The sequence below is a fragment of the Ahaetulla prasina genome, chromosome 1 (assembly GCF_028640845.1).
Source record: "Ahaetulla prasina isolate Xishuangbanna chromosome 1, ASM2864084v1, whole genome shotgun sequence".
Lineage (NCBI taxonomy): Eukaryota > Metazoa > Chordata > Lepidosauria > Squamata > Colubridae > Ahaetulla > Ahaetulla prasina.
Window position 1 is genome coordinate 288,879,107 of NC_080539.1, and position 13,814 is coordinate 288,892,920.

Here is a 13,814-nt window from a genome sequence, read left to right on the forward strand (position 1 = left end):
AACATTTTTCATATTAATGTATGCTTCTATAGCTACTGAATTTGACAAAATTGAATCATTTACTCCAATAATCTTTACTTCACAATATAATTTCCTTGTATATCATCTCCTTAATTTTTATAATTTTTCATCATGTTCATATAATAAAAACAAAATGTGCAATTTGCTAGAACAGTTGGTTCTTTTTTTTTTTTTAGTTTTCATTTTATGGTGGAAAATGGGGGCTAATGATGCAAGTAGAGACAGTTGCCACACGATTATTGCAAACAATGTCTATTGGCATTTTTTTCCTGATGCTGTAGAGAATATATGTGCGTATTAAACAGTGCAGAATGCAAAAGCTATTGCACAGTTCCCTTCAGAGTAAAGAAACCATAAATATATGTATTTTTCCACTTCAGAAATAAAAGGAAAACATAATCTCTGTGGTAGATGTGTCAAAAAAGTTGTGAATAAATCCCAGTGCAAGTTTAAGATTCCCCAAACAGTGATTGCACTGCAAAACTGCTCTATAAACATTCTCCTTCTATATTGTACTGCATGAGAAATTCAGCAGTGACTCAAACTGCATTCCCGAAAGAACAAATCTGATATTTCAGTTAAGTATTTTGAACATGCGATGCCAATGAGTGGGAATGAAAATTATACTGTTCACTAACCTTAAGATTTTTTCCGAGATGGGATCCTAAGCTCTGAATGCCAAGATTGGCTGTCAACCATACAATAGCTTTTTGCCTTGAAATTGTCCAGATATCCAACAGAGTCTTAAAATGCAGTTTTCTTTATCTTATTAACCAACAAAGAAAAATATGAATGCTTTAATGTTTTGTTTCCGCACAAAGGAGTGAAATTTACAAGTATAAATAAATATATGCATAATGTCAGAATTCTACAAAGGAGACTTTCATAGAAATTGTTCACTGGATTCTTCTTCACCTTCACCTCCTTCTCTTTTTCCTTAGAATATCATGTTTGCAGTGATAAAATCCCTTATTTGTGTGAAGGGATTTTGGGCTATGAAAAGGGATATTTGGAAAGAGTGATTATGCTCCTTTCTAATAGTATCAGATCTGAATGCACAAATAAATACATAAATGTCAGAATATTTGTTTAATAGCAAAGCACAAAATATACTATTTCAAATAGAAAAGATCTCTCCCAAAAAAATGTATATAAAAAAGTATATATTCATACACCATGAAATCGTATGAAATAATTTGAGCATTATATATTATTCAGAAGCGAAATAAGTAACTAAATTCAATTATCAAAAACAGCTAACAGTCCCAGGCAACAGGACTTCCTTGCATGAATCTGCTGAGAATTAACAGAGACATTGGGAGCAAATCATAAGAAAAGGATCACATCATATCACATCACACTTGGTGCAGGGTTAGATTGGCTGCACCTTGTTTGCTAGATCACACAATGTACTTTGAATTGAAGCAATGCCTATCACACTCCAGGTTCTTCCTCACCGCTATGTGAATAGGTTTCCATCCAAACCATGCCTGCCATGGTTGCCCAGCCAAAGGGGACAAAATATTGTGTGCTGCCTTCATTGCTCATAATATTTTGCCTCAGTCATGAGATAACAATATTGGCAGCTCTGAAAATTTCCAAAATGGTTCCAGGGCCATTACCTAGTCTTGTATACTGTCCCACAGTGCTTTACAGCACGCTCTGGGTGGTTTACAATGCCAACATATTACCTTCAACAATCTAGATCCTCATTTTGCTGACCTCAGAAGGATGGAAGGCTGAGGGTGTGGCCAACGTTACAATGGAACGGACACGAACCCCGAGAGCTCCAGGGTGAGTGCTGAAAATCCTCTCGATATGGGCGTCCGGTCTGGACCATAGCTGCCCTGCAGGGGCAGCGAAGAATGAGGGACCTGCTGGAGCAGACAGGGAAGTTGCAAATTCCCTGTAGCTCTGGCTTTTTTCCCTCAACCCAGCGAGGAGGACCGCAGCCATCACCAGCTGCCTGAAGTCAGGACGGCCACAAGAGCAGGCAGGAGGATAAAACATAAATAATGAATAAGATATTGAAGCCGGGTGAGTTAATACCAGCTCGCGAAGAGGCACTAGGAGCAATTCTCCCAACAAGCATTTAAAGAAAAATTGAGAAATAGCGGCTAATTTAAACTGGAAATGAAGAGAATGGGGGAGAGGGGACGTGCCAATGCCCGGGGCACTTCTTTCGGGCTGTCTATTTAAATTCATCACTCAAAAAAAAAGATAGCGATGACCCGCATTCAGCTTCATATTTTCCAAGACTCTTATCTGCTTCTTCTCCTACTGTATCCTCACGACTCTTCTTCTGTTCAACCAACACAGGTGATATTTCTTTCCTCTTTAACCCTTTGGAGTCTTGCCCTCCAATAGCCCCTTTTTCTTCTTCTGAGATTGATGTTTCCACGTATGTTCCACCCATCTGAAGCATTTGATCTTTTATCTCCATTAAATCCTCCATCTCAATCAGTCCAAGCTCCCGTAAATATAATAATGCATCTATATCTGGGGTGATTGTACGCATCCTTCCTTTATAGAAAAATTTCAATTGTTGTGGTGGCCTCCAATTGTATTTAATTCCATTATCTCTCAAAGCTTTTGTAATTGGTTTTAAAAAAAATCTCCATGCCCTTTCTTCTCTTGATATATCCGGGAAGACTTGAATAGTCTTCCCTTCAAACTTCAAAGCATCTCCCAACTCTCTTAACTTGGCCATAACTTCCAACTTATCACCAAGATTTGCGAACCTGACAAGCACATTCCTGTTAGAACCATTTTGCCTTCTATATCCAATTCTAAAAACGCTTGCCAGGTCTGCTATTGTGAACGTAAGTTGCGTATCCAAATCATTAATCCATTTCAAAACCCGCTGTTTCAATTTATCTTCCCTTTCTTCCGAGATACCTCTGATAACAAAATTATATTTCCTCATCTCTTCTTCCAAAAGACAAATTCTCTTATCTTGCTGCTCATTTTTATAAAATATTTTGCCAATTTGCCGATCTACTTTTGCCTCATGCACATGCAGCTGCTCCATTTCATCTTTAATCATTGTCATTTCCTCTTTTTGTTTAGCAAAGTTATCATCCATATCTTGCTTTAAATTTTGCACTTCGGATGTCAGTTTAAATGTCAAATTATCTATACGCTCTGATAGTGCTGCTATTTTTTCCCCAATTTTATTTAAAGCTGCAGCAATTTGCTGCTTTTCTGAAAGTTGTTGAGTCATTTTGAAAAAAAAAACAAAAACCAAAAAATTTCTCAAACTGGGATTCCAATTTTTCAAAGAGTCTTAGTGAAGATCAAAGGACAGCAGTCAAACCAATTTTACAGAGGGTCTTGATGAAGAAGTGCCCCGGGCATTGGCACGTCCCCTCTCCCCCATTCTCTTTATAGAGGCGAAACCGATGAGGATGTGGGGGAAGAAGATTGTTTGTACTTTATTGTTTGTTTTGTTTTTTGTTTTTTTTTCTGTTTTCTTATTGTTGTTTATATGGCAGTTTAATGTCGGGTGGTGGGGGGCACAGAAAGGAAGATGCGGGGATAGGATTAAAAAATTTATATTTTAAATGGGAGTTATAAAAATAATGTCATGGAATGTGAAGGGTACAGGGAATCAGATTAAAAGAAGAAGATTGGAGCTTAAGATTAAAAGGGATTTACCAGACATTTTATTTTACAAGAAACTCATCAGAAATCTGAAGATTCAAATAGAATGTATATAAAAGGTATGCAAATATATGAAAAAGCATTTGGAACTTCAAAAGCTAGAGGAGTTGCAACACTGATATCAGATAGGGTGTACTTTGAAAAACATAAGGTAATTTTGGATGAAGATGGAAGATATGTAATAATTGTTGGAAATCTTAATGAGGAAAAAGTGACACTTGTTAATTTATATTTACCGAATGAAAAACAAAGAGAATTTCTTGAAAAATAACAAAATTTTGGAGAATGAAAGTGTAGGGAAAGTAATTGTGGCTGGGGATTTTAATTTAATCAGAGATAAAATAGACAGTACTAATCCCACCCGCTGTGGAGGAGCAAATAAAATGGGGATTTTAAATATGTGGATGCTTCGAAACGGTGTGGTCGATGTGTGGAGAGAGGTTAAAGGAATTGAGAGAGTATACACTTTTTTCTAAGATATATAATACATATTCTAGAATTGATTATATTTTTCTTTCTAAAGATTTGTTGAATAATGTGGATAAGGTAGATGTAGAATTTAAAGATTCTGATCATGCAGAAGTTATGGTGGACTTAGATTTTAATTTTGAGAAAAAAAGAAGCTATTGGAGATATGACGAGAAATTGTATAAAAATGAAAAGGATAAAAAATGGATACTTAAAAAATTGGAGGAAAGTTGGAGATTAAATGATAACGGGGAGGTTAAATTTGAAATTGTTTGGGATGCGATGAAAGCGGTGTTTAGAGGAGAGTATTAAATTATCAAGTAGGAAATATAAAAATTATAAAAATTAAAATGGAAAGAGATAAAAATCAGATTAAAGAATTGGAAAATCAATTTTGCTTACTAAAGAAAAAAATTCTTCAGGAGCTTAATATGTTAAGAAATAAAATGATAGAAGAAGATACAGAGTTAGTAAAAGAAATTTGAGATTTTAAATAGGAATTTTTGAATTTAGTAATAGAAATTCTAAATTATTGGCAAAGATGGCGAAAGATAAAAGAGAAGAGAGAAATTGGAGTTTTGATAGATGATAGAGGTATAAGATGTTATAAAAATTAGAGAAATGTGAAGTGGTTAGAAACTTTTTTCAGAATCTATATTCAAAGAAACCAATTAATCGGGGAAAATTGCAGAGTTATTTAGAAAAGTATGTGGTGAAAATTGATCAAACATATAAGGAATTGATGGAAGAAGATATAACACAAGATGAGATTAATGGAATAATACAAAAATTAAAATTAGGGAAAGCTCCAGGTGAGGATGGATTACCTGTTGAGTTTTATAAAGAATTTAAAGAATTAATAATACCAAGACTGCAAAAATTATTCAATGGAATATTACATGGTGGGGAAGTACCATCGTCATGGAATAGAACGGTGATATCCTAATTCCTAAACCAGATAAAGATTTAGAAAGGATTGAGTCCTATCGCCCATTTCTTTAATTAATCAGGATGCAAAGATATTTACTGCTATTATAAGTAATAGATTAAATAGATTTATAGATAGATATATAAGTTATAATCAAGTAGGTTTTGTGAAGGGTAGATACATGAGTGATATTGTTAGAAGAGTATTAAATATTATAGATGTAGCTGAATATAATGGTGATAAAATTGGTATAGTATCATTGGATATTTTTAAAGCTTTTGATTCTGTACAATGGGAAACAATTAAAGTAATTGTGGAGGCTTTAGGCTTTGGTAATAAGTTTATACATGTTATTTCAAAATTGTACCAAAAGAGCAGTGCAAGAGTGAAGGTGAATGGAATATTAACTGAAGAGATAAAATTAGAAGCTGGTACGAGACAAGGATGTCCCCTGTCCCCAACATTATTTTTATTGGCTATGGAAATATTGACAAAAATGATAGAAAAAGATGAAGAATTAGAAGGATATAAGGGGTATAAGATAAATTTGTATGCGGATGATACTTTAATTATTTTGAAAATGTAGAGAAAGATTTGAAAAGATATATAAGCATTTGATAGAATTTGAAGAAATGACAGGATTGAAAGTAAATTGGTCAAAGTCAGAATTATTGATGGATAGTAATGGTAATGAGTCTGAGAATATGCAAGAGCAATTTGGGATAAGGATTAAAACACATTGAAATATTTGGGTATAGTGCTTTCACTTAAGGTTAAAGAATTGAAAAACTTAATTATGATGTGGTGATTAACGAAATTGAGAAGAAGATAGATAAATATAAAATTTTAAAGTTGTCTTGGTTTGGTAGAATTGCAATGTGTAAGATGATGTTGCTGCCCAAGTTCAACTTTTTATTCGAGATGCTACCACTAAATTTGACAGAGAAAGATATTGAAGGATATCAGAAAAACTGGATAAATTTTGCAATGGTGGCAAAAGACCTAGATTAGTGAAGAAAATGTGGTATCAAAATCAAAAGGAAGGTGGATTAGGAATCCCCAAATTATTTAATTATTACTGTGCGTATGGTATCCGGATAGTGGTAAAAATACTTAAAGGTGAAGATAACTATTGGAGAGACTTAGAGTTAAGGGATATAGAAATTTGGATCAAGGTGGTTTTAGATAAAGCAAATTTAAAATGTGTAAGTAGAAGTTATTGGTTAAAGGATTAAGTAAAATGTGGAATAAATTTGTTAAAATTTTAATTCGGATATAATCTTTTGGGGAGACAATTGGAATTTGGCGATTAAAAATAATATAAAACGTAATGAAGTGATTAAAGAGGAAAATATAGAAATTATTAAAGATTGGATAAAAGTTATGGAAAATGAAAGGAGGAATAAAGAAATTATTGAAAAATTAGGGTTAAGTTGGTTTGAAAAATACAGATAGAAAATGGACAAAAAACTAAGGAAAATTATTCGATAAATAGATGTGAAACTGAATTTGAATATTTAGTATCTCGGATTATGAAAGATGAAATTGGGCTAAAGGGACTCGTTAGTAGGGTTTATAAGATTATAAATTCTGATGAAAAATTACAAAGAGTGATGAGGACAAATTGGGAAAAAGATCTTAATATTGAAATACCAGAATCAGATTGGAATGTGAATTGGAAGAGTAGAATTATGAGAACTTTATCTATAAGGATTAAAGAGCACAATTATAAAGTTGTTTGGAAATGGTATTTGACTCCAGTAAGATTGTCACAAATTGATAAAAAAACTAGTAAAAAATGTTGGAGATGTGAGTTGGAATTGGGGACTTATGAACATATGTGGTATAATTGTGATAAGGTTAAAAAGTTTTGGCAACAATTGGAGAAAATGATATTTGAAATGATGGGGAAAGTAATAATATTGAGAGTGGAAACTATATTATTGTTGGTAATTAAGGAAATAGAATTAACAAAATATGAAAAAGAATTGATTAGAATTATGATTATAATAGGTAGAATTATAATAGCTAGATATTGGAAACTAGATGTGATTTTTAGAATAGAAGAGTGGAATTCTGAAATGTGGAAATTAGCTTTAAATGATAAAATGACATGTGATATTAAAATTAGAAGTGGTGTGTATAAAGAAGATATTTTCTGGAAGACTTGGAAACCATTTGTGGACTTTGCGCTTGGAACATTGGACGCTTCAGTACCTGTACCTCGAGAACGTGGATTTTGGCAATCATGAGGATATATCCGAAGACCCAAATCTTCCTTTTATGTATAGCACAAGGGTGTAATAATGTATTTTCTTTTTGTTTGTTTGTTGCAAAAAAATAATAATTAAAAAAAAAAAATAAAAATAAAAAAAATAAACTGGAAATGAAAACGGAAGGAAATATTTAATGATACCTAAAACCTGACAAAAGTTGGCTTGGAACCTAAGACTAGAGCTTTAAATGAATAGAGAAAACAGAGAAAAATATGACTTTTAATTAAAATTGACTTTGGAGAATTTTGGAGGCTTTTATCGATTATTTAAAGATTATAAGCAAGAAGAAAAAAGAGAGGAATTACCTAAGATTTTAAAAATGGATTTTAATTGATCGTTTCCCTGTTCCTCTATTCTTTATAAATTTGGATTTAAAGGATTATAATGAAACTATTTAAACAGGACTGAAAAGAGGCAACAAATTGAAACGAAGAGAAAAAAGGATACTTTGTTAATTGTGGATTGTAACTATAGACTAAAGACTGACACCTAAAGGCAGAAGCAGAAATACAGGAGGGAAATGTCTCTGTGATTTCAGGACAATTTCAAAGGAGGATTTCAGCAACTAGATGGATGACCTTTAAGACTCATAACATCAAAGAATAAAACAGAAAACAACACTAAAGACTGACACCGAAAGGCAGAGGAAGAAATATAGGAGGGAAATGTCTTTGTGATTTTAGGACAATTTCAAAGGAGGATTTTTCTAACCAGATGGCTGACCTCTAAGATTCATAACATCAAAGAATAAAGTAGAAAACAATGGACAATAAGAAGTATACAACTGTCATTTAAGCACGAAATATAAGAAATGATTACAGAACTGGAATATTAAAGAAATAAGCTGCATTCAACAATGATAGAGAAGAATATAAAAAGCATGATATAATAATGTAAAACTAAAATTTATGTTAAAGATTAGAGGATTATAAAAATGTTGAGAAGAGGAGGAATGGGGTAACAAGGAATCTAATAAGTTAAGAAAATATGCAGTTTTTAAGCATATGTAGTGAAATTGAAATAATTTGAGATAAAACTTCCAATAGAATATTTGAATATAACTATGGAATTATGTGAGAAATGGGATATGTTTGCTCCTTTTCATTTTGTTCTTTTATCTTGTTTATTATTTTAATTTTTTTCTTATTTGAAATGGGATTATGAAATAATAAGTGTTGGGAGACCTTTTTGACATTAAGTTGAGATTTAATGTAGGAGAGATTTTTATAGAGATTACCTTGTTTTTATTTATTTATTTTTTTGTTACTGGTCTGTCTTTGATAACATTAGGGATAAGTATGTCTGTATTTTGTTTAATGAAGAAGGAAGGGGCAAGAAAGGGGGCAAAAATGTGGGAACTAGATTTGATTCAATACCATTCAGGATAAAGGGGTGGAACAGATGTTTTAATAGAAATGTGCAAATAATAAAATTTTAAGAGGGGAAGGGAAAAATATTGGATAAACAATACAATGAGGGGGTGAAATTTGAAGTGTTTAATTATGTACCTGACTGATATCTTGTTTAAAAAATTTGTATGTGGTTTGTTTTTTTTAAAAAACTTTTTTTCAAAAAAAAAAAAGAAGAAGAAGAAGAAGAAGGATGGAAGGCTGAGTCAAACTTGAGCTGGCCAGGATCGAACTCCAGGCTATGGGCAAAGTTAGCTTGCAATACTAAATTCTAATAACTGTGCCACCAGGGCTTATTTATTACTAAATAAGTAATATTATTCTGGTACTCTTCCCAAAATTTTAATGCAGAGCAATCTAAGGTGGAAAATTAGTAGATTCCCTCAATGTCTTCAATATTGAACAACCTTCAATAGCAATAAAAATGATGAAAGATTTGACAGGGTATAACTATTTCTTAAATCTGGTTTCAAGGTAGCTGATGCACAAGGTTGGAAGAATTGAGTGAGACAGAGAAATTCTGCCCTGTAAAACAGGTGATTCTGTCCTGAGCAAAACCTTTCTCCTCTAGATGATTTCCATTGGAGTAGATCAGGGGTGAAATCCAGCAGGTTTTGACAGGTTCTGGAGAACTGGTAGCGAAAACTGGTAGTAAAAACATTTGAATTTCACCACTGGAGTAGATACTTCACTACTTTCCTGGTATAATACAAAAAATGGGCATAGTTTTAAAATAAATTTAATACTGTACTGAAAAGCAAAAGATTTCTGTCTAAAAGTAGCTCTACCCCAAATAAGATGACCTGTATTGGGTAGGACATATAGTGAAGCATGATCTCTCTTACTTTGGCATGCCACTTCCTTCATAGTGTCTTTGGATTTCTCTCTCCTTGTAAGACCTTCCAACAACAAAGAATTCTGGATAGAAAATAATATATGCATAAACTGTATGTGCTTTGCAATGGTTCTTCTGAAGGGAATAGCCCTTGTATACCTCCAATCCTAAGAAGCCCTTTACTCATCCTAATTTGGAAGAGCCAAGACTTCAGAATTGCTGGAAGGAGAGCAGGTTACAAGTCACTTGAATCTCTATGGGGATGTGTTCCAAAGGGCCAGTGCTGTAACTAAGAAGGCATCCTTCCAGGATCCTATCAGATGGTCCTTAATGGATGGGACCTAAAGTGTTCTAACTTGGACAGAATAGATAGAAAACATGCGGAAAGCAAAATAATGTCTGGCAAAAAGAGTCATCCTCCCCTCCTCCTTTTCTTTCTTTCTTACAAACAACAATGTTGATTTGGTCCATTCCACAGCTGAATATTGTGCCAGCATGTGGCTTAATAGTGCCCACACTCAAAGAGTTTATGTCCAACTTCGCCAGACAAAGTGTGTCATCTCTGGCCCATTGCATCCCACTCCTATGCACTGGTTACCAAAACTTAGCAATATCATACCACCCCACATTAGAAGACAACAAGCTTTCATTAGGCTATGGTCAAGGATGATAAACAACAAGGCCCTCCCTATTCATCAGGAAAATGCACAGTCCATCATAAAATTGAAATTCCACAGGACAGCATGGAAAACAGCTATCCCTTTTAAAATCTATCCAGTTTAACCCCAAGAATGCCTGGAGAGAAGAATTATCCATTAGTGGCCTGACCATTGTGGCCTGATCTCTCCACCAAATTACCTGCTTTAGATTTGCCTTACTCTGTCTGGATGATATTAGACAAAATTAGTTAATAAACAAGATAATAAATAAAATTAAATTCTATTCTATAATAAACAAAACACAATTATTAGTATAATAGTGGAAGATGTGCCTCTGCCCTGTATCAATTGGCATGGAAAAATTCCCCTTGTTGCAATTTTGGTCCTGATATGTTTCCTGACTGCTTATTTGTACCCTATGACTATCATTAAGTGTTGTACCTTAGAATTCTTGATGAACGTATCTTTTCTTTCATGTACACTGAGAGCACATGCACCAAGACAAATTCCTTGTGTGTCCAATCACACTTGGCCAATTAAAAAAATCTATTCTATTCTATTCTATTCTATTCTATTCTATTCTATTCTATTCTATTCTATTCTATTCTATTCTATTCTATATGCAAACTATTAAACATATTGTGCAAGATTGTCCATGACATATGTTCCCAGCTTCCCTAGAAGATTTGTCCAAAGCAACACCAGGGATGATTGCTTGGACAGTTGAATTGGACATCCAGTTTTGAGGCCACTGCCATGCCCCCATAGAAGTTTTTGTATATAATTATGTGGATTCGATGTATATGTTTACTTCTCTTCTGTCAAGTTCTCAGATGTTAAGTAATGCAAATAGCAAAAACAGTCATCCTTTCCCCTCCCCTTTTCTCCTCCTTTTTTACCTTCCCTTCTGTTGTTGTGTCAGCATAACTTTTAGAAACTGATCAGTAACAGAGTATTGTGGAGGGTAAATTACAAGTGAAGCAAGTTTGGGCTGCTAATGCTTTGTTCCAGAGTAGAGAAATATCTGTTTAAACAATCCCATTTGGCTATGTTGTTTGTCTGAATTTAATAGACATCTCTTTTGGGAACAAGTATAACTTATAGCATAATTTCCCATAAACCTTGGTGAAATGGATTAAAGTAAAGTACTGGTTCATTTTAATATAAGAAATATTTCCTTGATTTTCTGTATCACTTTAGACCAAAGTTTGTTATTTTATGATTCAGGGTAGGGATGGATGAATTGGCACTTTGAGCTTTTATGGGGCTTTTCATCTTGATCATTAAAAAGTTAATAAATTTTAGTAACCTTTTATCCAGGAGAAACTGAATAAAAAAAAGTTCTGTCAGATTCAATAAATACAGCTTTTCATAGTATACAGAAACATGTTGATCATTTTTTTATTATGAGAATAAGCATGTTGGCAAAAACAACCAACTCTTATTCAGCATAAGAGAATATTCTCTGTCTCTTCTGTTCCCCAAAAGGATTTTGTTTTGTAGTTATTGTTGGTCCAGTTCAAAATTTAAAATGACTATGTATCTGTTGCCGCTATTTAGCACTCTAGTTGTGACAGATGCATTTGCACACACGTTAGTCATGTAATTCCACTGATTGCTTGAAAATCCTTCAGTGAGTGCTCTTCCATTTCTCCCATATTGTTTTAACATGCTTGTTTCTTTATCATAGATTTAAAACCCTTTTCTGTGCTCAGATATGCTTGTTTTGGGACTCTGGGTGATAACTGAGTGTAATTTTTTCTCCCTCAGAGTTGGTTCTGGAGACTCTGATAAAAAGAAATTGCAAAAATCATAAGAAAATGTGAGACTGTGAGGAAGCAGGCAGGGCAGACATAAGCAATCAAGAGGTAGCCCGTTAATCAGTTGTTGGACATCTCAGGGGTGTCAAACTGGCAGCCTGAAGGCCAGATGCATCCCACGCAGGCCATACCTACCCAGCTCAAAAAGGCAAAAAACATTGCAATACATCATGTGATATCATGTGATGTGATCAAGTTTGATACCCTGTGATTTATCTGATATCTGATAAACAGCAATTTAGCCCAGGGGGAGAGAAATTTGTTAAAAAGTATTTCAAATCATTCCAAGAGGTGCCCGCCTTATAGCTCACTAAATATAAATGAGGCTGGAATATTCTTCTTATAGATTCCATATTTACCCCAGATTAACATGAAAGATATCTTCCTGAAATATGTACAAACCTTGCTTCCTTGATATTGTCTGCCTTACCAGGTAAGCCAAACAGAAAACAGGACAAAATGAACTAATTCTACTTTATTGTAAGGCTACATTAACAGAATTTTCTAATAGTACAAATCCTGCCACCACTTATAACTGCTTGATACATTCAGATGGGTTCTTAATTCTTTCTCTGACCATTAAGCCACTGGGGGCTCCTTTTTCTCTTGTCTGGTTGTTTCTTAGGCAGCATTGCTTCCCTTCATCCCTCAAGGCCATATGCATATTCCATTACAACCATGGCCAGCTCTGTGAGGCTTGACAAGAAAGCTTAAATTAAAATTAGGCATGTTGGGACTCTATTCTAAGAAGATAAATAATGTTTCCCTCAGAAAATTTGTGAAAAGCTCATAATTGCTAAGATGATTCTAAACTTAGGGAACAACTAATGTTGGTAGACTCTTTTTTAAATACCATAAACTGGAATTTGTTCAGTCTATTATGATTAAGATATTAGACTATAGTAGAAACAGAGGCACCCATGTTCAAGGTCGTCCTTAGCTATGGAAAACACTGTCTTTGGGTCCATTATATTTCAGCCCATATATAGCATTTAAAAAGGGTTTTAAAGAATCCGCACATTTCAGGAATATTGAATTGTGTGATAAATGATATCATGCTAAAGCTCAATAATTTTTCGTACCCTGAACTTAACAATACTACTTAGGCCAAGGGCTTAGACTTAGACGACTATTTATAAATTATTTCAAAATATGATCATTCTTCCTACAGCATGATATGCCTTCTAACCTTGCCAAGTGGCCCACAGTTCTGACCTAAATTCACTTCTTTTCTGAAACTATAAAAACCGTATTAATGGGGGCCTTGAATGCTGTTTCTAACATTCTTTTTCCTACCATTCCATTATCGAATAATTCAGGACTTTGAATTATTTGCAGCAAGATCTCTCTTTTTGACACTCTATTATTTGTTATGTAAATGCCTCGCTGATACGGTAAAATGGACCTATGTCCTTGAGCAGAAATTCTAACCTTTTTACCTCTTGTTCTACTTCCCAACAGCACAGCAAAAACATAATGCCAGAATTATTTTCTCAGTGTTCATGCATACTGTATGTTTCTTACATTAACTCTAAATAAGTGCTACATTGTAATATACTGTAAATAGGTAATAGGTTGGAACCACTGGTGGGTTTCTACTGGTTCGCCCCGGTTCGGGCAAACTGGTAGTGGTGGTGGCGGGAGGCTCCGCCCACCTGCCTGGGCACTGTCACAGACAATGTGCGCATGCGCAGAAGATTCTGCACATGTGCAGAAGCGCTGCGCATGTGCTCCC